Here is a 27,525-nt window from a genome sequence, read left to right on the forward strand (position 1 = left end):
TAGGGGCTGGAGAGATGGCTCAGTGGTTATGAGCACCAATTGCTCTTGCAGAGGACCTGGGTTTGATTCCCAGCACCCACATAGTGGCTATGAACCGTCCTCAACTCCAGTTCCAAGAGAATCTGAAGCCCTTCTCTGACTTCCGTGGCATTGCATGACATGGGTACACTCATATACATACAGGTATTACACTCATACACATAAAATAAAAATAAGTAAAGTGTTAAAAAATATACAAACAAATAAATTAATAAGTACTAAATAAATGATAGTCTGGCCTCCGTACCCATGGACTTCACACTCATGAATTTAACCAAATGCGGAGAGAAGATATTTGAAAAATGTCTGTACTAAACAGCAGAGACTTTTTTCTTGTCATTATTACCCCCAAACAATACAGCATAACATTTATTTATATCATATTTACAGTGTGTTCAATATTGTAAGTAACCCAGAGGCGATTCAACATTCAGAAGGACAAGCTATATGCAAATCCATCTTGCATGTGAGCATCCTGGGGTTGTGTATCTGATGGGCCATCATGCAGGTAACTCAGCAAAACTGTTAGAACTGCAGCTGACATTGAATGTGGGCCTACTGTATGTGAAGCATTCACAAAATATCCAATCTTTACAGAACCCTGTGATGTTGGCTCTCTTTTTCCATCTTACACATGAGAGAAATGGGGTTCTGGGGGCAGAGGTAAAAATTAGGGGAGACACAGAGAGGAATGAAATAGTAAATATCAGAGTCAGGATTTGAAGTTGCATTTCAGGATGGAAATTTTGATTATTTTTTAAATATTTTCTTATTTTTATTTTATGTGTATGAGTGTATTGCTGTATATATGCATCAGTGCACTCATGTCATGCAGTGCCTGAGGTCAGAAGAGGGCATCAGATCTCCTGGAACTGGGGTTTTGGACAGCTGTTAGTCATCATGTGGGTGCTGGGAATCAAACCCAGGCCTTCTGCAAGAACAGCCAGTTCTCTTTACCTCTGAGCCATCTCTCCAGCCGTGCAAATTCCTACTCTTTCTGCTGTCACTATACCTGTGATCTGCACCTAAGTTACATTTGATTCTGAAGAGTTCCTTCTGGTCTTCTGGTTCCATTATGGGTTATCATGGAAATGAGTACTCTGTAAAAATATGAGAACAATTAGATACATTGTAGTGATGCATAGTTTAGCTCTTATACTGCTGAGATTTATAAGATTATTGATAGGTCGAATAGAAACTGTAAAATTGCATTACCTGTACTATCATAATTTTCAACAATTCTGTCTAAATGGTTGTCCATCCATCTGTCCATTCATTGAACAAACTGAACTGTTATAGGCAACTTGCTATTCTAGACATAGAAACACAGGAGTAAAGATGACAGAACTTTCTTTTGGTCTCAGTGTTAGATTGGCACTGCCCAGTGGAACTTTCTATATCTGTGTTAAAGAGAAAAACCTATGTATAGATTACAATTGTATATCATTTAAATTTAACCTAATTTAAATAGCCACATATGGCTAGTGGTTGCCATAGTTAGCATCCTGGGTCTAGAGGGTTGGAGGAAATGAGGAACCTAGAAATGGAGACCAAAAAATGAACAAATAAGTAAATAATATTTTTTATTTAGATGAGCTCTATAGAGAAAACAAGTGGGGTAATATGATGGGGGTAGGAGAGTGTCACCATGAATCAGGGTTGTAAGGGAAGGCTGACTTTTAGTAAAGAGAAGTAAGATAGATCAAGATCGGGGAGAAGAACATTCTTGGTCTAGAGAAGTGAGTCAAAAATGCTAAGGACAGAGCTCCTGCTTCAGGGAACTGGTAAGATCATTGGAGCCAGGAGGGCAAGTGGAGGCCCAGTGGTGAGCAGGACCTGGAAAAGGGGTGTCCTGGATTAAGAGACAGATTATACACATTTTGCTCTATGTGAAACCTAAATCTATAGAAAACCTTCTAAAATTCCAAATTATTCTATAAAATATGCATATCTCAAGTTGAATTATTAAAAACGAAGCATGTAATTATATGGAGCACCTTTATTTTAAAAACCTTACTATAATTTATCTTACAACATGCCTCATATTGAAGAACTCTAGTACTATGAAATGATCTTGAAGACAAAGATATACATTTTTATGATATTGGTAAGGAAGATGGTGAGAAGCCTGTTTACATAGACTGTTTGCTGGGGGGGTTGATGCAATCAGTGCATTTTATTTTTCATCTTTTGAAGCTGTTTGGACCATCTCAGGGCTGATTTGCTCTGGAACACAGATAGGAAACTCTCTTTCTGTGTGTAGCTTGCTTGTCATCCTCTAGAAATGTGACTCTTTATACAACTGGTCTACAGCTAGGTTTTAGCGGAAAGCTCATCTTGTCAGAGAAACAACACGCTGCTATTGAGTCATAGCAGAGAATCCTGGATGCTCTTATCAGTCCTGGAAATAGTTCTTTAGTTGAGACTGGATTTGAAGACCTTGTCTTTGAATTTGTCAGAATACTTGAGCTACTGATGCAGTCAGTTCAGCATCACTTCTCTCAAAAGTCACAAATGTGCTTGGGCCAGCATATGAACAGGAGGGTCATATTAACCCCGTCTCCATAGAAACCACAAAAACTATTGTGGCTCTCTTGCCAGATAAAGCATAATTCATGACACTTTAACATTGTTGGTTGAAAATAATGGGCACAACTATGCACCATAGAGTGGCTTGAAAAATGGATAAAGTGTGTTACTAAAATAGGCAAATTGCTAAATTATATAGACAATGCAGATCACTACAGGCCAGCAACCTATCTCTGTTGTACAATTTGAAGTAACCAGCTTAGAGCATTCAGTGTCTACTTGGAACACAATTTTAAGACTTCCAAATCCACATTTTTAAAAGATGTAAACTTTTCAATGTGTCTAAGCTCTTAACTATTGTTTTGCTTTACTATTTAAAAAAATACAAGTAACAAAAATGCAAGACTAAATGTGAAAAAGGAAGATAATACTAAGATTTTCAAGTTTATATTTATCAGTCTTTTGTAATAATAGAGGGTCATTTACTAAATGAATTAGAAGGGAGAACGGGGAGACGAAAAGAGGAGAAACAGAAACAGAAACATGGACACAAACACACACACAGACAGACACAGAGAACATCCTTATTACACTAGTTTGTGGTTTTCAAAAGAAAAAACCCTAGCTTTACCCAATAACACATTTTTAGTATAGCCATGTTGTTCCCCTAGTGAATTTCCACAAAACTAGAATGATTAAAAGAATTCTACCTGTGCTAACAAATGTGGACTTACGATTATTTTAAATCATTAAACCCAAAGCAAGGCATGGGCACAGTTTTTGTCTTAAATTTAGAATAAATTGAAAGCATACATTGATGTTCTTTGTTTCAAATACACTTTGGAACCCGGCAGACCACATTCAACCTAGTTAAATTATCTGAATGGATTTTGGGGAAGAGAAAGGAGTTTGTTCATTTTAATATACCTTCAGAAATATTTTACTTCTTGATGATGACAGCAGCTCTTGCTGACAACTATTAATACATTATAAACACCCCATCAGAGTTATATAAAAACATGTCAGTTTTAAAGAGAACATCTTTGACAGCAAATTTTCTGATTGTGAAACAGCTGTGCCTTCAGTACAATGCATTAAGTAGTTTATTCCTTTTAGATAGTTAAATTGTGCATGAAATGTTGCTGGCGCAAGGGCTCCAAATCTGGCCTGATTAGCGAACATCTGTTACATTGGAAAAATTCATGTCTACCCTAATTAGCTGTCAGGCTGATGTACATCAGGCCTGATGGTGAGGGATCCTGTGCTGTTTAAGTCAAACAGGTTCCTCTCCTCTCCCGTCACCTGCCCTTTCAAATCTCTTCCTTTCATGTGTTGCTGTAATTAGAGATGGTTGGACATACAATGGAGCAGGCTACGGTCGGTTATAGTCCCATCTGTGCAATATTTTTATTCCCACTAAACTTGAGAGCAGGGAGGTAAAGTAGTTCAACAGCAACGAGGCTGTAACACTTGCTAGGTCTATGACATTTGATAATCCTGGCCCCAAGGCCTTCATTAGAAAGATTCTTCCAATCCCAAAGTCACTCACTGTCTTGTGGTGCCTGAAGGCAACCAAAGCTTCTGAATTGATCTTTGTTGTGTTTGTTTTAAATCGCAGTAGCTCCCAGCTGAATGAGAGCCATTGCAGGGTACTGTGGACACCATAATGTATGATTAGGTATTAAAGGGAGCATGGTACAGGTAGAAAAAGGACTGAATGTTCTGCAAATGGAATTTTCACAGCAGAAAAGGTGACTATAGCCAGCTATAGAAGACAAAAAGATGTGATGTTATCAGGTTTATTGGTCTAGTGTATACAGGGTTTCCCAATATAAATGAAAACTTTCATTGACTTACGGACAGGTGCAGGTTGTAACTTCCTGTTTGAACTGTCTACCTTTCCAGTGAACTAGAAAGTAAAGTTTGAAGCATCACCCAGCAGGTTAACATCCCCATTGCTCTGTAACTGCCTTATGTTTTAGAGCTGGATTGCCTGGGGCCACGTTCAGATTCAACCTGGAAGACCAAGATCACATAAGATTGCAACATTAAGTCTCAGAGAGTAATCTGATCTCAGAAGAATGAAAAATCAGCCTTTCTCTGACTTTGTCTTATCCTTTCAAGGTAACTCAAGTATAGGATTGTTACTCAAGTCTATCTGAGGTATAATCACAACGCATGCTGGAATCAAGGAACTGGGATCATGCTGTATAAAATGCTTCATGTTTGAAGTTGTAACTAAGGAAACTCCCTTACCCACAGCATATGTAAGTTTTAGGTGAAAACAGACAGGTCTCATTTAAAATTCTGAATACTTTCCAACAGTCACTAGACTCAAGTTTGTTGACCTCAAGAAGGCTGAGTCCTTCCTCCCTCCTTCCACTTCTTTATTCCCTGCCCATCCAAAGAAGACCTAAGGAAACATTTAAGCACAGTCTCAAACACCACCTCTGTGATACCATTTTGAGCTTGGACTAGGGATTCACAGGTGTCACGGATGTCTTGTCCATAACCTTGGTGTTTTCTTTTCTTTTATGACACCATTTCCAAACTTTCATTTGAATATTGCTTACCATAGGACATCCTCATCTCTTATACTAGACTGTGAGCTCTTGAGAGATAGAAGAGATGGATTATTTATGTGTCCCATCAGGTATTGTTCATAACTGGGACTCAATAAGTGTTTGTTGTGTGGATATAATTTAGCACAAGGATTCGAAGATAGTCTCAAACCTTCAGGGAAATATATCCACTTTGACTAAGCTCCAATGAATCACAAGGAACTGTAGTCATCTCTTACTGCCTGGAGAGGCTACTATAGGTTAGTTGAGGATTACTAGAGGCTGGTTTAGAAGTTTCAGGTACCATGTGGATAAGAAATGGTCTTACAAACATACCATTCACCACATTGTATTTGAGGATATCCCTTCTCTGCTCAATGGAGCCCACCAGAATTCTCCCATATTCACAGTTGTCTGATGCCCCAGATTTGTGATCCCTGAAGGACACTATGGCCCTGTGGGCCTCAGCTGGCTTCCAGCTTTCTCTGGATCTGAATTCCCACTGTATCCCTGTTTGGAGGTTCAATGATTCTTTAGACAGCCTGGTCTATGAGTTCTGACTTCCTGCCCCCTCCCCACCTGCTTTCTCACGACATTCTCCATAGTCTGCATTAGTCTCTGGGCTTATCAAGAATTGTGACTGCAGAAAACACTGTAAAAACACAAATCTGCTTAATTCTGTATATTTGAGAGAAGCTGCAAGCCACATTTTCCAAACATGTTCCAAGCCTTTGGAATGTAATCTGTTCCACTCTTTTGTAACACAGCTATGCAATGCTTTCCAATGGAACATATTATAAGATTGAATTGTTAGCTGGTTTCATCATTGTGTGAATACCATACACTCTGCTTACATAGGTTAGGGCAGGTATAGATAGCATTTTCAGGCAAAGTAAACATTTGAGAACAGTATCAATACATGGTCAATTATTGATGGAAAAGGTTCTTATGTGGTAGCAACTACAATCACCAAAAAAGAAGATTGCACTGTGGTTTTCATCCTGATTTGAAAAATGCCCTTTGAAATTTTTTTTTTCTTTTTGATTTTGATAGTAAAATTTTCTTGAATTTACAACACATTTCAAATGTTTTAGTACAGGTCACCTCTCTTGAGTCTAGTAGTGATTTCCATTTTTATGCCTGGATATTTGCATTTGGAAAACAGAAAAAAAAAAACAAAACAACCCACAGACACAGATACTTTTGGATGCTTACCAAGCTTCCCAATTGACACAATTCACAACTAAAACAACTGTAGTAGCCAATGATCTTTATTTAAACATCTGATATGTGTCACTGCTAATTCAAAACTCTTACTGCCCACATGAGTTTTTATACAATTTACAAAAGACAAAATTTAGGCTGAGAGATTATGTGATTTCCCCATGGCTTCACAGCTAATGAAGAACGGGGTAATAATTCACCCAGTGTTATTTAACCACAAATGGCTGCATAGGTGCCATTCGAGTCAATTATCTTCATATTTTAAATGTTCATTAAAATTAGTATTCTCATTTCATTGTCTTCTTAAAATTCTTTTAGAACTGAACACATTTATTTGGATAAATGTCACTGGTTCCCCATCCCACCGGGGAGGAGCTATGGTTTTTGTGTGGTGGGAGTAAGTCTACTTGTAGTTTTGTAATAATAATCTATTCTATGTTTTATCCATGTTGTTATATTGAATTGAGCAAATCTAACTAATGCTCATACACAATTCAACCCAGACTTCCTCTTTGGAAAACTTTATCTTTAATTCCAAGTCTGAGTTCTGGATTCCACTAACTTCTGATCTTTGACATTGATTGATCATAGGGACTGTAGCCATTGAAATCCTTGGGATGATTCAGACTCTATGCTTTAGGGTCATATAGTAGCTGTGTGATTTTGACAAATTTGATCAATAAAATCAAATGGTCCTTTCTGTAGTTAATAAAGAGTGATACAACAAAAATATTTACTATGTACTATGCCAGCAGCTAAATTAACCAGTAATAATTGTTTTCAGTGGTACCAATCAACAGCTGAGGAAAAAAATCCCACAGGTCATTATATTTACCAAAATTAACAAGAGGGTTCTGCCCACCTCTTGTATACCACGCCCTTAAACATCCAGAGTGACTCTTGTACAGACACACACACATACACACACACACACACACACAGAGAGAGAGAGAAATACTAATTCTTTGTAATATTAGTTTCTCTGGAAGCAGTTTTGTAAACTTTGGAGCTTTTTGTTTTGGTGACACAGCAAATACCTTGCTGCTATTTGAAGACTATAATTTACTTTGAGCCTGCTGATGTCATCCTTCCAGGGAATCTTCCCTATTCTGTTGTAGGCAACAATGAAAGTTACTCCTCTTCTGTGGTGACTTATGTTTGGAGTCTTCCAGAAAACAGAGAGCAAATGCACACGTTTCTTCAAGGGACAGGTACACACAGGCCATCTGAAAGTTTGGAGTGAATCACTGACTCCTTCTGGAAGCTTCACATTCTAAAAACGTGAATGCTTCCAGGACAGTTGTACTAGCTCCTATGGAGGCTAACCTCCGTGTTTTCAGGTGAGCAATAAACTTCTTTCCAGAGAGCAAACATGGCCGATAATCAACCCCAGTTCTCTGGTCAGTTTAGTTGCCTGGGAATGGCTTCCATTGGGCAGTGTGAATGGCCACCCAGAGTCTTCTACTTCCTACAGAAGTAGGATTCTGCTTGTGTTCATTGAGATGATCCAAAGAAGAGGCACGTAACACAACTTTTCCCTGGAGTTGACATTATGGCATAGTAAGTGTTGCAGGAGTATGGGGACTGACTGTAACTCTTGACTGAATGAAATTCATATTAGTGACAACAGGAGAGGTCGTCTGAAAAGGATCCTGGAATCACATGTCTCCATAACACCTGAAATCCCACCGTTGAGGGCAATCTGAGTTCTCAAGCCAGCCCTGAAATCTCCTCTCAAAAATGATTTCTACGATTGACAGGACAGTAGGTGAATCATATCCATGCAGGAAACTGGGGGAAGGAGTTGATTTTCCACAATGGACTTTTCACCAGTATTTTGCTTTCATAATAAAACTGTTTGCTCATCACTGTGAATGCACTGTCTCACATAACTCCAAGGCTGACATTCATATATATATATATATATATATTTGGTGTGGGATTATAACATCTGAACTAGAGAAAGGCAGAATTCTTCATGAGGGTAAAACTATGTGACTTTATCCTTTTGCTCAACAAAAAAACAATTCACTCAAAACAGGAAGATGGACCCTGTGTAGATACAGGCATGAAATAACTCTCAGTCAGCCAATATTGAGATGAAAATTAAACTTAGATTTTCTGACAGTCTACTCTTGTTCTCTCACCACAAGATCCTCCCAGCTCACTGAGAAATCATTAGGTTTACACTATAAGCCAATTCTCCTCGAAGCCTGACAAATTTATAGCTTCACCAAACATGGGCACCAAAGCAGAAGTTATCAATTATTTTCAAGGTGTCTAACTTTTAGCGGGGAATTCATTGCTATAGACACGTGATGGCATCTGTAATTCCAACCAGTCCTCCAGGGAATCTCCAGGGATGCTTTTTGGAGCCCTCTGTAAGATAATAAAGTGGGCTTTGGTCAGACACGCTGTACCTCATGCTCTATAACGGCTTTCCACATAAATCTGGGGCATGATTTACATTTGAAAGCTCCAGATCAATATTTGAGGAGGGATTACTTTTTATCAACTTGGCTCTAATTCTCTGAAATATAAAGTTATTTTTTAAATGTCAGGACCAACTACATCCACCCTGGCATGAAATGGCTTTGTCAAAAAAGTTGAAAAAAAATTAAACGTAAATTTTGTGTTGACATAATCCAGGTTAAGTCTAAAAAAGAAAAATACTTACTTTTGTAAAATGAGAGGCTATTTTATCACTCAGAGAATGTCACATCAATTGTAAAGCCATCAGCCCCAAGGTTTGCTGGTGATTGCTTCATATTTACTGTTAGTCCAGCAATGAGGATGGTACTTTTACAGTCTTTGGACAGACTAGTGAGTGTGACATTTAAAGTGTTGATTTTTGCAGCACTTATGTTAATTGTTGTAATTTTCCTGATGAACCACCATTCTGGTTTCCTGATGCAGCCAAGATAGTTTTACATTTTCTATGCAGGGCCTCTTTGCCATTTGGTCTGTGTAGTGTCAGCTTCGAGTGCTACTGAAAGCAGACAAAATTGCAAGCAAATTGCATCAGATTGCCAACATTGTGAAAAGGTAAATTGCTTGCAAATCTATTTAAACCACTGCCCTATTTTCATCAGCTTCAGTACTTGGTATTCATGATTGCTTAATTGGCGACCTTTCCTATTGTGTAGTGCTTTATGGTGTAATGGAAAGCGATCTTTACCAAACCAATTACCCTTTTTTTCTCAGCACTACATTATTGCTGTGATTGCAACTGCCAGTCCTTTGTAAATGAACTTTCTGATTTCAATGATGTTTTTAAAATGTAAGATAGAAAAAAGTGGCATTCATATTGTGCGATGTTCTATTTTGAAGCCTCTTTGTAGTCACCATTGTCTGGGCAAATGGACTGAAGGGTTACACAGTACCTACAAATATCCATGTAACTATTATTAATATTATTATAATGTCCTCCTTTGTACTGCGGCTCAATTAGGAAAGGATAGGAGAAATATTTTGTCACCCTGTCAAGAGCACAGGAAGTGCATTTGAGGCTTCTTTTTTGACACGTACATTATCTCTAGTAATAAGATTCATTTTAAAGAGTGGTGATGAAGATACAAAATCAATTTAAATAAAATCCACATTGCTAGTTTTATGGTCACTCGACATTTCAAAAGCAACCTCAGATGACTCAGATAGTCAGACTTGGAATGTAAGCTTAATTTTATTAGAGGTAATGGGAAGCATGCTCAGAAATGGTAAATTTTCAAGGTCTTATGTTCTGAACATAAATGCCAAAGCACAGCAAAACATGAGTCTCCCATACATTCAAAGCTAAATTGTGAATAGACAAATAAACAGCCTGAATTCAAACAGAATGAAGATACTCGGGAAAAGAGTCCCTTTAATATTATTCTATGAAATTCACATCTGCACAATTTCTCAGGAAGATGGTACACAGAGTTGCACTGGTTCCTATTTATTTTATGTGATTTAGAAAATTGTATCATTCCTCATAAGTGTATGTGTAGAAAGTAATTTAGTCATTCCCTAATACTGTAAGTGGAGATGGATGTACCATCCTACCCCCTACAGTCAGAAACTATTGTATGAGAGACATTTTGCAAAGATTTCTTTTACTCTCTTCTCTCATTTAATTAGAAAAAAAGAGGAGTTCAGATGAGGCTTGCCAGTGATGATTGGGTGATTGTTGATTTTAGTACCTTTGATGTAATGTAATGATTTATTTACAACACAGCAACTTATTCTTTGAAAGCAAAGAATGTGTTTATTATCTACTGCTTATGAAAGTGTTCATAACAACCAATTTCACCAGGATATTGAGGTCTAATACAGTTATTACTTTGGAGCAGCAGCATAGATTCCTCAGGAACAATTAGTTACATGATTCAATTTTCTAACTATAAATATAGTTATATATTTATAGATGGGAGGATGGCATTTGTTGGGATGTTTGTTAAATCATGGGATTTAAAAAATGTTAATTGGAAGCAGGACCCCCAAAGTTCTCTACTTGTGGATTTTACTAAATAACCTATGTGGAACAAATTTTAAGAGAGATTTACCTATTTATTTTTTCTGGGGTACAAGAGTCAGGGGAGAGTCACAACTTGTAGAAGGCTCACAGGTGGCATGGACAGTATTACAAAGGTTGGTTCAGACTATTCATTCACTTTTCTGACCCCAAACCAAGCCCAATGATGGTGATGTGAGTGCTAAGGATGCCAGCTCACAACCCAGGACTTGCAGGGTGCTAGGCACTGTGCTAAGACCTTTAACTGACTCTTTTTACATAATCCTTCTGGAGACCCTGTGCTGAGGTAGTAGTAGTCTTCCTAGTCTATAGATGTGGCAGTTGAGGTTGAGGCAGTCAAAGGGTATCATGTCGCTAATAAGGGGTGAATCTGGTTATGGTCCAAAGCAGTCTGAAATCTTCCCCATCCATGTCCCACCTGTTTTGTTTTGCTTTGTGTGTTTGGAAACAGGGTGTCCTACATCCCCGGCTGGCTTCAAATTCAAAACTGAGGCTTTCCTTGAACTTCTGATCCTCCTGCCTTCACCTCTCAAGTGGGAACAGCACCATGCTCAATTTCTGTAGCACTGGGGCTAGAACCCAGGCCTTTCTGCATAATAGGCTAGTACTCTACTAATTTAGCTACATCCTAGCCCCTCCCCACTTTCTAATTTCTCATTCTTGAGCTGAGGAAGGGAAGTTTGCTGGCTAACAAACATAAGAATCTAAATATCTGATATTTCTGTCTTTTACATCGTTTCTGAGGAACCAAATGGACTATGTCCGGAGCTATTGCCTGTTCCTCCCGTTCCTCTCTCTGGGCTTGGTAGGGGTTTGGCACTGATGCTCATCTAAGCCCCTCCAACGATAGGCAAAGTTAGCTTCTGTCTCTGTACAGCAATTCCTCTAAATGCCAGCTGTCTAAAGAGCCTCATAGCTTGGCAGCTTTTTCTACTTTTCTTTCTTCTTTCTTTGGAAAAAAAGACTTGTGTCTGAGGGTTTTTTTGTTTGTTTGTTTGGTGGTTTGTTCGGGTTTTTTTTTATTTGGTTGTTTGTTTTTTTGAGACAGGGTTTCATTGTAGCTCCTCAAGCTGGCCTGCAACTTGCTATGTAGACCTTGAACTCACACCTGCGTCTGCCTCTGAGTGCTGGGATTAAAGGCATATACCACCACGCCTGGCTTGTTTCTGTTTTGGGGAGGCAGAGGCAGGTGGATCTCTGTGAGTTCAAGGGCAGCCTGGTCTACATAGTGAGTTCCAGTGGGGCTACAAGGAGACTCTGTTTCAAGAGGACAAAAAAAAAAAAAAAAAAAAAAGAGTTTCACTCTGTATCCTAGGCTGGCCTCAGACTCAGCAATCCTCCCACCTCAGCCTCCCGAATATTGAGATTATATGAGATTACAGGGGTCTGCCAGCTAGAAAGATTCTTGAATGTGGAATCATGATAAATATCTAACCTAGTTTATCATCTCTGTTAGATAATGCTCTCTAGAGTTTGTTAAGAGTTTACTGACAGCAGAACCATCTCATTTCAGACCAAAGCCCTTTCAAAATAATTCTGATAAAAATAATGATCATATTTTTTTTCTTGTAAAGAGTGGGGCCTCAAATGGGGTGGCGGAGTGTCATGTTGGTTTGAGTTCAAAGGACCTCCGTGGAAATTATGTTTCAATATTTTTTTGTTTTCAGTGCTGGAGATGGGAAACCCAGGGCCTTGAGCATGCCATCACTGAGCTACATTTCCAGCTTGAAAATTACATACTGAATGAAATGTTCTCTGAGCTGTATATTAAGGCATCTGTTCCACTGATTTAAGCAGAGGCTTTGGTGAGTCCTTGCTTAGCCTCCCAATTTCCACACTGCTGTGAGCATCTGGTGTGGGTCTAAGCATGATTCCAAAGATTGAAAATGGCAGTTAACCCCATGATCTGTCCCAGAAAGTCATGGATATGGCCTCCAAACACAGGGAAAACGAAGAAAAGCAAGAACCTGGAGGGAACCCTTTAATCTTCTTTCTATAGATTCCTACACTAGTTCCTAGATTTACCCTTTAGGCTGTTAATCTGGGGTAAGGATGATGATAGGGAAGAAAATTAGCCCATCAAAAACGGACATTTAGGTAAGGGTTCATTACACGTCTACTTACCAAACCTCCTGCCTATATTTAATATAATACCTCTGTTTGTGGACAGAAAAATACTACATTTTGACTTTTTCTAGCTTCTCACACTTTTGGGAAGCTGCCTGGGTAGCCTGTTCTTTTCTGTAGCTGCTGGTGCTGCTATATTCCTTTGTGGGTCTGTGACTTGCTCTCTCAAATCTGTTCATCTTCATAACCAACTTACCACAAACAAATGGATGATAACCATACAGGTACTTACTGATCCCTCATACATATTAAACTCCTAAAAATCTTGTATAGTCAATGCCTTTTTGCCATCAATAATGATAAGAGAGGCTAGGGAAGCAGGAAGTCTCTGAGTATGCTTGGGCTTTAATTTCTTTTCTACAGAAAAGTAAACCGTGAAGTAAACAGTTGACATTTTCTAATTTATAACCATTTTTCACTGTGATGCAACCTCAAAAAGGTCGTATAATTTATTTTTTAAAAATTGCATCATTTTTCAAAATTTATTTCTGAATTTATTTTATGTGTATGAGTGTCATGTCTGTATACCCATGTCATGCAGTGCCGTTCGTTGGATCACCTGCAACCAGAGTTATGGACCCTTGTTAATCACCATATGGGTGCTGGGATTTGAACCCGGGTCTTCTGCAAGAATAACCAGTGATCTTAACCACTGAGTCATCTCTCCAGCCCCCAAGGTTGCATAATGTAAGAGCAAATGCAAATAGTGTGCTGGAGAGAAAACTTAAATTTGGCTAGACAGTTTCAAAAATTCTTTGAATAAAGAGTTCTCTTATTGGTTCATGTAATTTAGGGAGAACACAGCTGTTTGATATTCTAGTAATAATAATATAATAATAGTAATCACTTATTTAAGATTTACTACCAGCTGAGCACTTCAGCCCTAGGAGGGGACACCATTAATTCCTTGTTTAGCAAATGAAGAGTTATGAGATTCACAGAGATTAAGTCACATTTCCAATCAGAAGATTTGTAAGTGGCAGATCTGTGATTCTGATTCATATAGTCTAGAAGTTATTAATGACTTCCAGTTTAAGAAAGGAAAAGGAGAAGAGGAAGGAAAAGAAAGTGAGGAAGAAAGGGAGAGAGGGAGAGACAAAGTTTTTTCAGAATTATAGGAAACCACAGGGGGGCTGGTCAGTAGGTAAAGGCACAAACATGATGTCACTCCCCAAAACCCGAACAAAAAGCTGGATGTTGTGGCACTCATATGTAATCCCAGCACTACCACAGGAATTTGGGACCTGGAGACAGGCAACTCTTCTGTAAGCTTGAAGGCCAGCTAGTCTGGAAAATGCATTGCAGAATAGGAATAGTAAGAAAGAGCCGGCCTCGGCAAGGTAGAAGGCCAGAACCAACTCCCAAAGTCTGCCTTCTTACCTCTACATACATGCTGTGGCACCCACACACACACACACTCACCCCCACCCCCAAGTAAATAAATAAAAATGCAAGAAAACCAACAGGGTCTACATTGTCACTTACACTTTTCTAAATTCCTGACCACATACAACAGAATTCTGAATTCAGGACAGATTTCTGGGATCACTTTGTACTCTCTATGTCTGGTCTGAGATTCATTCTTATCTTTCCATATTTTCCTTGGTGGGCTCTTGGTAGGCAGGACAGGACTGTGTTTACCTCATATTGTAGCAAATGCAGCTGCCCATCACTTAACAGTGCTAAGAGATGGTCTTGGGGTAGGCAAACTTCTACTTATTGGTGCCCAAAAGAAGCCACTCATGGAGACTCCTCCATAGAAATCCCTCTCTCTCTCTCTCTCAAAGTGATTTTGTTAAGGGTTCATTCAAAGTTAGCTGAGGAATCTATAGAGAAATGGCAAGACTCAGGAGAGAGGATAGTACTGAGTGCCAGGAAGATGGTCTAAATGTGTCCCCTGAATTTATGTTAAAATCTAATTACCAATGTGATAGTATTAAAAAGTGAGGTGGGGAAGTAGCTCAATGGTACACTCTTTGCCTAGCATGAAAGGCCCTGGGTTCAAACCCCACTACTGCAAATTAATTAATTAATTAACAGATAACTTTAAATTTAGATTGGTGTGATAGCTTGGTTGGTAAAATGCTTGTCTTGTAATCTGTCCCTCCAAACCCACATTAAAAAAAAAAAAAAAGCCAGGGACTGGAGAGATGGCTTAGTGGTTAAGAGTATTAGCTGCTCTTGCAGAGGATCTGGGTTAGGTTCCCAGTACCCAATGGTAGCTAACAACCATAACTGCAGTTTCAGGGGGATCTGATGCCCTCTTCTGGCCTCTGTGAGAATTTCATGACATAGGTAACACATACATATAGATAAAACATTCATACATAAAAATTTAAAATTTAAAATTTAAAAACAGACAAACTTCTAAAAGCCAGCATAGTGATATGTGCTTGCAATCCCAATGTTGGGGAGGTAGAGAACCCTGAATTCCCGGAACTCCATAGCCAGCCTACCCTACTTGAGGAGCTCCAGGCCACTGAGACCCTGTTTCAAAAACCAAGGTGGATGATACCTGAGGAATGACACATGAAGTTATCCACTGGCCTACATACACACACCCACACACAGAGACAGACAAACACACACACAGACACACACACACAGAAGCGGAGCCTCAGGAAGATAAGGATTTAGGGTTAGGTCTTAAGAGCTCTGTACTCATGAATGGGATTAGTGACCTTACCAAAGGGCTGAGAGGAGCACACCCTCCCCCTCTTGCTCTTCCGCCTTCTATCTCCAGAGAATAAGGTCTTTGTTTCCTCCATGCAGAGATGAAGCAGCGCGGTACCATCTTGGAAGTAGAAGGCATCCTCACCAGACAGTGAGCCCATTGGTATCTTCATCTTGAGTTTATTTCCCAGTCTCTAAAACTGTGAGGAAACTTCTTTCATTTTCAAATTGCCCAGTCTCAAGATTTTAGTACAGTATCCTAATGGACTAAGATACCAAGAAAGAAAAAAAAAAAGAGCCTACTTCTTCATCCTAAGACTTACCTGAATGAAACACACCCATTCTAATGAAGCGTGTTACCATATAGATGAATCTGCAGGCAGAGCATTAGTTATTTAGAAAGCCATTCAAAAACCAAAATGGACAATTACTTTCCTCACCCCAAGGAAGAGGGATAGGTTCTTCACAGGGAGAGTTTTCATTCCTAAAAGCCTGCATGGAGGACTCCAGCAGCAAACATCGACAGGCATGACCTGTCACAGAAACTGTGAGGACACCCAGCCAGGAGCCACAGCTTCTGCTGAAGAACCCACGCCTCAGTGGCATACACTGGTACCAGCTGTAGAAAGGCTACCTCCAACATACAGTGTCATTTAGCGGAAAGAATTTTCTTTTATTTAAATAAGTTAGTTTGAAAATAATATTTAAGCAACAGTGAAATAAATGAAAAAATGCAAAAGCAAACAATAGAATTGTGCATTAAGTGGAGACTTCCTTTACTTGGAATATTTGCCTCTATTTCTCATTTGAATATGGGAGATTTTATAACAATGGCATCTTAGAAAGATAGCATTGTTATCAGTCTTTAAATTGTATTTTGACATTTAATGAATATTTATTCAAAAATTTTAGCTGGCTTATGTTTTAGACTTTTTTTAATTATTGAAAATTTTGATTTATGATGTTCTTAGGAGACAAAGAGTTTAATGAATTTATTGGTTTTGTAGGAAATAACCATATTTTAATTAATTTTAATCTGTTAGGCTGCTTCTCAGAGTACTCTTCCTAAATAACATATTTGTTCTTCCTGAAATGTTGGATTTTCACAGATTTACTGCAAAGCAATTAAGTACTTTTAGGAATATATTATGAAGTGAGAGCATTTTTGTGACCAATTCCACCAAATGAGCATTTGAGATAACCCAATGGCCAGGACGACTTAATGCTGCTGTCTCTGGAACCCCATAACAGTAGCTCATATGTCTGGCTACCACGAGATGGAGCGTGAAATTTCACACAAAGACCTCCATGTCTGAGGAGCAGACATGCAAAGAGGTAGCAGGGGCAGGGAGAAAGAGCATGTACAAAGCAGAGGCGTCCTTCCCAGTGTGTGAGGAGACCAGGCAGAGTGTGGGTTTTGCAATCACTCTGGAAGTAGCATGCTTCTGCAGGCAAGGCTGCAGTAATAGAGGAGAGACCCATGAAGCAGCAGCAACAAAACCTAGTGGGACACCTTGTAATGGTGAGCTCATACACTGAGGCTGGGCCAGTTCATGGACATGCAACCTGAACGATTGTACCTCTGCTCAAAAGGGCTCTGTGCTTACTTTGATACTCTACAATGGCTCTGAAATCCTAAGCTTTTACAAATGGTCCCTGATATAACCACTTAGTTGACTCTAACAGGGTTTCAAATTAAGGGCATCTCATCCTGAAGAAATCACTGACAGGATGAAATTGTAGCAGAACTGTTGATGAAATAAAGGACGATTAATTGCAAAAATATAACTCATGATCAAGGGACTTTCTTATGGCTATCTTGATATAATAAACATAGACAGGGTTGTCCAGACAAGGGATGTGAGTTCTGTGGGTCTGTTACTGATGTCTTTGTGTTGAAAAAAATTGTAGCGTTCCTATGTGTCTCAAATTGTTAACAGGTGCAAAACTTTCACCAGGTTGAAAGTTTCACAGTGGCATGTATTTTTGTACTGAAATTGAGCATTCTTATTTCCACATTAAGTCTAAGATTACCAAAGCTCCATGAAATTCAATGTCCTTTTGGAAGTGACTTAACCTAGCAACTTGGAGACAGAAATCATGATCGTAGGTATTGATCTTCTGACCTGTTTATTGGTAAGCTCTAGACGGAAGCTCTCAGAGGACATCCCAGCTTTCTGAGTGAATATGAAGATTCTCAGTAACTTCAAGGAGCCATTTAAAAAATTGGTATTTTCTGGAGTGACGTAATTGATCAAAAGAAACTTGAGCTCTGCCACTCTCTTGCATCTGTAGACGTGCGCATTTCCTTCTTGAATATGACAGCCTCATAGTAGTAATTTGTTTCATAATATTGTGGTGTGATTGAAAGCAAACAGTAAAGAAATAAGGTCTTATGAATTTTCCCCCCTTAATGGAATTATTGCTCAGAAAAAAATGGTACTTTGGTTGGGAAGGCCTTACCATATCAAGTAAGCTCTTCAAAATGTTATGTCCCATCAGCATCACCAACTATGTTTTTAAGATGACAAGTGACATAAAGCATATGGTTACACAGGGCAGTCATCTTCATGTACAACTTCAGCACTAATGTAACCTTTAAAATGCAACCTTTAAAAGTGTGACAGTTATTAGCGGCACGACCCAAATCAAAATTAATCTGCCTGTCACACTTTGCCCACTTGATGCATTAAAGTTTTCTGTTTTCCTCTGCAGGCATGTGTTACAGTACCTTTCTCCTGGCCCACGTGGTTCTGCAATTATAAAATCTGAAACCAGGATATAACAACAGCAATTTATCTGCTTAGGTGATGGCTCATCCAGATGCTTTGACATCCTTTCAATAATACCAGAACACCCTCTCTACTAACACACACATCTTTAAATTAAGTCTGACTTATTCCCCTCTTCACCAGCCCAAACGTACCCAAACCTACTGTGATGTCTTTTGACCTAATGCAGGTATCAGACAAACTCTACTTTCCTGCTTTGAAATGTCAATGTTTTGAAATACAAATCCCTAAACAAAAAAATTGTTTTAGGGCAGCAAAATACATACTTTAAGGAGGGGTGGGCAAAAGAAAAAGCCATTTCCACTTACTGGATACAATGACTTAAATTTGAAATTCATAAAATTGCCAATTTTCAACACTTTTGACATACAAAAATGGCAATTTTATTTTATGAAAAATTGTTATTACATTTATTTATTTATTTATATGTATGGGGGGAGTACACCTGTGGAGGTCACAGGACAACTTGCTGAAGGTTCTCTCCTTTTACTATGTGGGTTCCAGGGATCAAACTCTGGGTATCGCTTGGCAGCAGGTGTTTTTACCTGCTAAGCAATCAAAATGGCAGTTTTATATAGTTCAGTCTCAACTTCTGGCCCTTGTTCCTTCTGGTATTCTGATTCCCTGAGAGTGCTGGGGCTGCTTCAGATAGGAAGAAAGATGCAGCTCCAAGGGGACTTCGCCTTCACAAAATAGTTTCACAAAAATATGCCCTTGGGACAGAAAACAAATTCTATGCAAATAAAAGGTTGGGGGTGTGGCTCAGTGGTAGGGTTCTTGATTAGTATAACTGAAGCCTTGAGTTCTGATCCCAGCACCTGAGGGAGGGAGGGAGAGAGAGGGAGGGAGAATATGAAAAAAAAATTTCTAAAGAAAAACCAGGATACAAAATAACTTCACATTCTGATTTCACACATACAACATGCAAATGTTGGTGTGTTTAAACACCAACTCGATTCACAAACAGACTTATTTATATTGCTGTCAGTGATTATTTCTGTTGGTGAGGTTAACATTATGGATATGGATGACTTTGAGCCTTTGGTTTTCTTTAATGTAAATTAAATTTTCTACACAAACATGTATTAATTTTGTAACTAATTTTTTTAAAAAGAGGCAAATAAAATACTACCAAGAATATTTAGGTAGATAGAGTTTACTTTGCTCCTCATTTTAAACAAGCTTGACTCCTAAGTTAAGGTAATTTCTGAATGTTTTCATGATGGAAGGCCTTTGCCATGGGACAAAGTCAAGTGGAACACTGGAGTGGAGCTTTCCAGGAAAATCCATGTCACAAGAAAGAACCGGCAAGAGGCGTGAGCAGACGGGAGGGCCTACAGCAAATTAATGAATTTAAATAATTTTCTCCATCTGTGCTTTTAAAGTCACGCACTTGGGTTGTTTACCTACACCATGAGTAGCAATTAAGCTGCTGAGAAGGCAAACACACTTATGTGGGAACAGGAAGCATCTTGTGCTAGAGGAAATTAAGTGAGGTTGGTTAGTGGAACTTAATTTAGGGAGTATTTGAGAAGCTTTATTTCCTCTGTCGCTTGCCACTGAAAGGATGCTTTAAATGACCCCTAACAGAAACTGAAAATTTCATTCTGAAAGAACCATTTCAAATTGAAAAAATGCAGATTTCATAGGACAAATGGGCACCCTAGGACATGCAAATAGAAATATATTAATAGAAATAGCATATGGAAAAGTCTCAGGATGAAAATACAAATAGGCACAAATCAAATGAAATACCATGCACAGTGCACTAACTGACGTAAAATGAGAACACACCAATGTTCAATATGCATCTGTGTGCTGAGTTTATAAAAAAAGTGACTAAGAATTAACAGAACTTCATATCACTACCTCATAGACTAATGAAAGTAAACTAAATGTGGTTATGTACAACACAGCAAAAGGTCATTAAATTTTGTGATGGAACAAGTTATATTCATTTTAAGAAAATGTGGTCTACTTCTTTTTTAAACGAAGATTCAGAATCTTAAAACTAAAACTTGGGGGCTGGGGAAATGGCTCAGTGGGTGAAAGTGCTTGCCACACAAGCCTGGCAACCCAAGAGAACTCATTAGAGGTAGAAGGAGATGGACTGGAGAGATGGCTCAGGAGTCAAGAGCACTGGCTATTCTTGCTGAGGACCTGTGTTTGGTTCATAGCACCCACAGGTGGCTAACAACCATCTGTAACTCTGGTTCTAAGTGATGCCATCTTCTGACCTCCTACAGTACTACACATGTGTGGTACTGCACATGCAGTGCCACATGCAGACAAAACATTCATACATGTAAAATAAAAACAGAAATAAAAAATAAGTTTTTAAAAGTGGATTCTACAATCCAAAAGTAATTCTTTGACCTCCACACGCATGTAGTTACATGTGCACTGTGCCAACATACATCATGCACATGTACACAATAATAAATTTATGTAATAAAATAAATAATTTACTTAAATAGTAAATAAATAAATTTTAAAATGAAACAGGTTTTCCTAATAGAAAATATAAATATGTGGGACTGGGGAGATGCCTAAGTGGTTAAGAGCACTGACTGCTCTTGCAGAGGACCTGGGTTCAATTCCCAGCATCCACATGGTGGCTAACAACCAACCATAACTCTAGTTCCAGGGGATCTGAAGCCCTCTTCTGACCTCCATAGGCATTTATATTTTAAAGAAAATATAAATATGTAAGATAAACCCACAAAATCATAAAGTCATAGTAAAGAAGAAATTATGGAGAGAAGTACTTCAGAATATTCCTTATAAACTACACACTTCTTGTTAATAGGGGAGATTAATTTTGTTAGGTTTGGTTTGCTTTAAAGACAGGGTGTCATGTAACCCGGCTGAGCTAAAACTCACTTCGTAGCTGAAAATGACTGAATTTCTGATTTTACCCTTCCTACTAAGTACTGGGATTACGGGTATGTATCACCATGCTCAGCATGAATCAATTCTAACAAAGAAAATATGCTTCAACACTTTTTGTGAGACTAGATGAGAAAAAAAAAAAACCCACAAAACAATAACTACTTTAAATTCAGCTGGCAAAATAAAAACATCTGTATATTCCTTTCACAAAAACAAAATATTGAGAAGTAAAATGAATACTTGGTTTTATCTGCATAGGTGTGGATTGTCCCTCTCACTATTTCATGACGAGCATACAGTGCATTTGTTGGCTACAACAATGTGAGACACGGATGCAGTGACAGCATTCATCTGCAAGAATAAATCCTGGTGTATAGCTAGAAACTAGAAGCAAGGCCAATTATCTCCATGTCCAAGACTTAAACTACAACACAACTACAGATATCTAGCCAACCCTGTAGAATGAGCGCATACTGTCCTAGTTAACATTAACTGTTAACTTGATGTAACCTAGAATCACCTGAAAACGGAGTCTTAAGTAATTTCCTTTATGAGGTTGGTTTGTGGCCATGTCTATGAGGGATTGTCTTGATTATTAATTGATGCAAGAGGGCCCAGCTCACTGTGGGAGGCACCATCCCTAGGCAGGCAGTCCTGGGCTGTACAAGAAAGCTAGCTTGGGACTGGAGAGATGACTCAGTAGTTAAGAGCACTGTCTGCTCTTGCAGAGGACCCAGGTTCAATTTTCAACACACACATGGTACCTAACAATCGTCCATAACTCCAGTTCCAGGGGATCTGACACCTTTTTCTGACCTTCTTGGGCATTGCACAACACAGGTGCACTTACATGCATGCAGGCAATACACTCATACACGTAAAATAAAAATAAGATATTTTAAAAAAGAAAGCTAGCTAAGGATGAACCAGACAGCAAACCAGTATCAACACTGTTCCTACACAATTTCTGCTTCAAGTGCCCGCTTGGGTTCCTGCTTTGACTTCCTTCAGTAATGGAGGAAGTATAAATCAAATAAATCCCTTCCTCCCCATCTCACTTTTAGTCAGAGTGTCTTTATCACAGCAACAAGAAAAGAAGCTAGAACACCAATGTTTGATCATTTGAGATGGAACACCTGCAAAGTGGGTCTTAACCACTGAGTCATCTCTCCATCCCCAGTTTTTGTTTCTTTTTAAAGCCAGGTAGAGTGGCACACTCTTGTAATCCCAACTCTGGGGAGATGGTACCAGGTGGATCCTTGGGGCTCACTGGTAGGCCAGCCTAGTCTGCTTAGCAAGTCCCAGGCTACTTCACACACATGAACACACACACATGCAAACACGTGCACAGCACATGCACAAACATATCATGTATGCACACACAGGTGAAATTCACTAGTTCTGCTGGTTCACAAAATACGAATGAACTTGGAAAGCAAATCTTCCAGTTTCAACTTAATTTCCCTTAAACCTATCATGTGGTTTTCTATCAGCTTATTTACACTTTGAAAATTTACAAATCACTGTCATTGTACGGTGTACTGAGTAACTGCGACCAACAAAATTTGAGATCCTTTAAGTGTGTTAGGTATTGCCCAGTTCTGGAGTCTGTCAGAGCCTACCATACACGGAGTTTTTCAGTAAATCATTTAAAATTATGTGTGCTTCTATTGAATATGACTTTATGGATATTTATGATCTGTGGGCAAAATTAAGGCCTGGGGTCACAGACAGAGTGCTTGTGTGGCATGTGCAAAGCTCTGTGTTTCATCTCTAGCACACACTTGCATACACACACATACACACACACACTCTATCCATGCTAGGCTTGGTGGCTCATGCCTTTAATCCCAGCACTCAGGAGACAGAGGCAGGTAGAACTCTGTGAGTTTGAGGCCAGCCTGATTTACATAGAGAGTTTGAAGCCAGCCAGGGCTACATAGTAAGATCCTAAGGGTGACAGGATGGCCAAGAGGTCTAAGGTGCCAAACACAATGAGATTCTGGTTTTTGGGTTTTTTTTAAGAGCCTATTCTTTAAATATTGTTTTCTGTAACTTTTTTACTTTTAAATGGTATATAAAAATTGTACATATTAATGGGGTACTATGTTATTTTCTTTTTTAAAAAATATTTTATTTATTATTTTATTTTATGTGTGCGAGTCTTATATCTGCATGTAGGTAAGTGTACTCATGTTGTGCAATGCCTGTGGAGGACAGAAGAGGCTGTCAGATCCCCCTGGAACTGGAGTTACAGACAGTTGTTAGCTACCATGTGGGTTCTGGGATTCAAACCCCGGTCTTCTGCAAGAACAACCATTGTTCTTAACCACTGAGACATCTCTCCAGCGCTGATTCTTAATTTCTACAGAAGATGGCCCCCAAGCCAGAAAAGGGATTATACATACATATATGTAATAGAGTACATTAAGTTGGGAGGGGGCAATAAGAGAAAGTGTGAATGCGGGAGGGGATCTAAATACTATCAAATTATATTGCATGAAAATCACTAACATTCAAAAAAATTTTTTGATTTATTTTTATGTGTATGCATGTATTGCCTACATGTATGTAGGTGTGCCAGTGTTGTACAGTGCCCACAGAGGACAGAAGAGGCATCAGATCCTTAGGAACTGGAGTTACAAATGGTTGTTAGCCATCATGTGGGTTCTGGGATTCAAACCCAGGTCTTCTGCAATAGCACTCAGTATTCTTAACTGCTGAGCCATCTCTCCAGCCCCAGTACTATGTTATTTTCAAATCATTAAACAAAGTATCTTGAACTTTAAAGCAAAAATTTTTTAAGGAAGCTGAAAAGGCTTTGTTGACCTACTATATCGTTGTTGTTGTTATTAACATATATTAATTTTTCAAAATAGCAGGTTTAATTATGACTTTTTGTACGTGTATAAATACTCCTTGACGGTTCTCCCTACAACCCTCTCTTGTTCTACTTTTGTGTCTTTAAAAGAGCCTACTAGATTCCACATTTGAGAGAAAACATGCAATGTTTTTCTAAGTCTGGTTTCTTTCAGCTAATGTGGTACACTCCAGTTCCAGCCGTTTTCCTGCAAATGCTGCTGTCCCTCTTCATTGTGACTTGTACTACTCTATCTTGTGTACGTGCCATGTTGCCTTACTTATTCATCTGCCAATGAATACAGGCTCATTGCATATCTTGACTACTGTATACAGAGGAGCAATAAGCACAGGGGTGCGGGCAGCTCTGTGCTCTGATCATTTAGATTCCTTCAGGTTGATACCCAGGGGTAGGATAGCCGGACCATGTGGTAGTTTATTTTCAGGTGTTTAGGAATTCTATACTGATTCTGCACTAATTTACATTCCCACTCACAGAAGGTAAGAGTCCCCCATCCCCTGCTGCATCCTCATTAGTGTTTATTGTTTGATTTTTTTTATGATAGTCTTTCTGGTTGGTGGGAGATGGAATCCCAGTGTAGTTCTGATCTGCATTTTCCTGATGGGTAAAAATGTTGAGCGTTTTCCCATGTATTTGCAGGCCATGTGCACTTCTTACTTTGGTGAACTGACTGATTCATATGTCTATCTAACAATATCAAAATTCCTAGGATATATTTTAGTGGGTAGTTTTAAATTTTTTTAATCATATTTATCTGTATGCGTGTGAGTCATGGTGAGGGTGTGAAGGTCCACTTGCAGGAGTTGTGTTTTCTGTTTCCACCATGGGATCAAACTCAGTTCATCAGGCTTGGCAGGAATCCCCTTTACCCAGTGAGCCATCCCACAGGCCCCAGTGGGTAATTTTTTTTTTTTTTTTTGTAAAGATATTTGCAAGAATCACATTGTATGCCCTGTCTCAAAAAAAAAAAAAAAAAAAAAATCACATTGTAGAAATTACTATATTCCCTCATTAAAAAGGACCAATCAGTTTTAAGCACTCTACATGTGTCTTACAATTAACTTTGAACTCCAGGCACCGTGATGTAGCAGGCAACTCATGCAGAGGGCGGCCAGTAGCCGAGTTGCTGGCAGGGACAGCCCAACTCTAGCAGGATCCACACACCAGACACATTTTCCCCCAAGCTACTGTTTTCATGTTTTTCCTGTGGTCCCTGCGCCTCACGGATCACTCCATCTACTAGCGTCCTGCCAGCCAGAGCCTTGGCAGGCTTGGAAGATGGAAGCCGACTTTCCCTTAGTGTGTCAGGGCAGGGCACACACGGCCCCGTTACAAGATAAATGGTGGTGTGGAAACTATCGGCTTAGCCAACAACTGCCTGAGCGCCACAGTCAGTGTCTTTTCTGTAATTATTGCATTTAATACAGCTAGTTACTTGCACAAAAGAGCTTCCGGATCCAGCAATTTCCACTGGGGGCTGTTTAGGAATGCACAGGCCCATCATTTAGCCCTGATATTGTTGGCTTGTCAGAACTGATCATAGCTCTTGACGGAACACCTCTAGCTTTTTTTTTTATGGAGTGTCTCAGAGTGACATTTCACATTGTTTAAGTAGGAGTGATCTGTTAGTTTATATTTTATCTAAAACTGCGGATCAAATGACCTCCCCCAGGGCCTAAATACATGAATCCTTTTCGCATGTTATAATTAATAGTGGAGCCGGGAGAGAAAGCCATAACAAGGGGCCGAAGAGCTGGGCAGAGCAACTTGTCAGAAAGGAGGAAATTCCACTACAGATTAGCTTATTTTTAAGCACGTCAAGCTCTGCACACAAACATGATCTATTGCTTCCGTGTAATGTCTGTTTGGGCCCACATGCTCTGGGCGGTGTCAGACACTGCTGTAAATTTTGTCTGAGTCAGGGCAATTCTGATTGATCTCTGAGTGTAAAATCGATAAGAAGACACTGTCATTTTCTTAAAGGATGAGCTAGAAAAGGAAAATAAATTAAGACTCCAGTGAGTGTCTATCTGCAGTGCTCATTAATTCAGTGTGCTCTGTACTTTGTTAATGTTACGGCCCAGCTTTAATCTCCCAGGTGCTCTTCCTGTGGCTACTTGCCAGCACCCTTTCTTGTCACGTCTGTTTCATCCCCATGCAGGTGGGGGACAAATGGCTGCCCCCTTTGCTCCCTTAGGTCCTGATTAATCCATTTTATTATTTTGGGGGAATACATCACCATGGATGCTGATTAACTTTATAGTGTCTTTCTCTCTCTCTCTCTCTCTCTCTCTCTCTCTCTCTCTCTCTCTCCCCCATCTCTCCTCCCTCTACTGTGCCCCACCTCCATTCCTTCATCAGGAGATATAGTCACTTTTCTTGAACATTTTGAGAAAATAACAATTCCAAACATTTTTGCCTTATACAATGAATTCCATAAAGATTAATTTTCTCTTTTCCTTTTCTTTTCCTTCCTCCCTCCCTCCCCCATCCCTCCTCTCCTCTGTCCCTCTCTCCCTCGGTCTGTCCCTCTGCCTCTCTCTGTCCCTCTCCCTTTGCTGTCCCTCATCCTGTTCTTCCCTGTCTCCTTTTCTCCCCCCTCGTCCCATTTCTTCTAGAATAAACCCCATGAAGATTCGTTTTCCCCTCTTTCTCCTCCCCTTCTCTCCCTCCCTCTCCCCCCCACTTCTGTTTCTCTTCTTAGCTTGTCTGAGGCATTTTAAAAATTGTTTTTGCAAATTTCCTCAACGTCACAACTTCGTGTACATCAAGACTGTCCCACTGTTTCCAGAGTGGGAGTTTTTCTGAATATCTGAAGGAACAGCACACGTGTGCACAAGCACACACACACACACATACATACAAGCTCACACATCATACACAGGTATACAGACACACACATGCACAGTTCACAGGTTTGGGGCTGGAATATGGCTCAGAGACATGATTCTTGCCCAGCCTTCAAGAAGTCCCAAGTTCAGCACTAATGAAACATGTGGAGGTTTATAGCACACAAACATGCCCTTGCTTTTGAAGGTTTGCATTTAGTTCCTCAGGAAGAGAGGGAGGACACCAAGCGCAGGGCCACCTCCCCTCTGCATTTGACGTTTCTGTCAACACAGCAGCCCTGTTTCTGCTGTTGCAGACGTTGTACATCTAGTTCTGTGAGCAGCTTCGCCTGTGCCTGCTGCGAATGGAGCTGCTGAATCACACGCTCCTCAGTCTTTGCTCATTTCTGACACATTCTAAACACGTTGCTCACGAATCATACTATAGTCACAGTCAATTGTTAAT

This window comes from Nannospalax galili, unplaced genomic scaffold (genome assembly GCF_000622305.1).
Source record: "Nannospalax galili isolate Female #2095 unplaced genomic scaffold, S.galili_v1.0 scaffold158, whole genome shotgun sequence".
NCBI classification, from domain to species: domain Eukaryota; kingdom Metazoa; phylum Chordata; class Mammalia; order Rodentia; family Spalacidae; genus Nannospalax; species Nannospalax galili.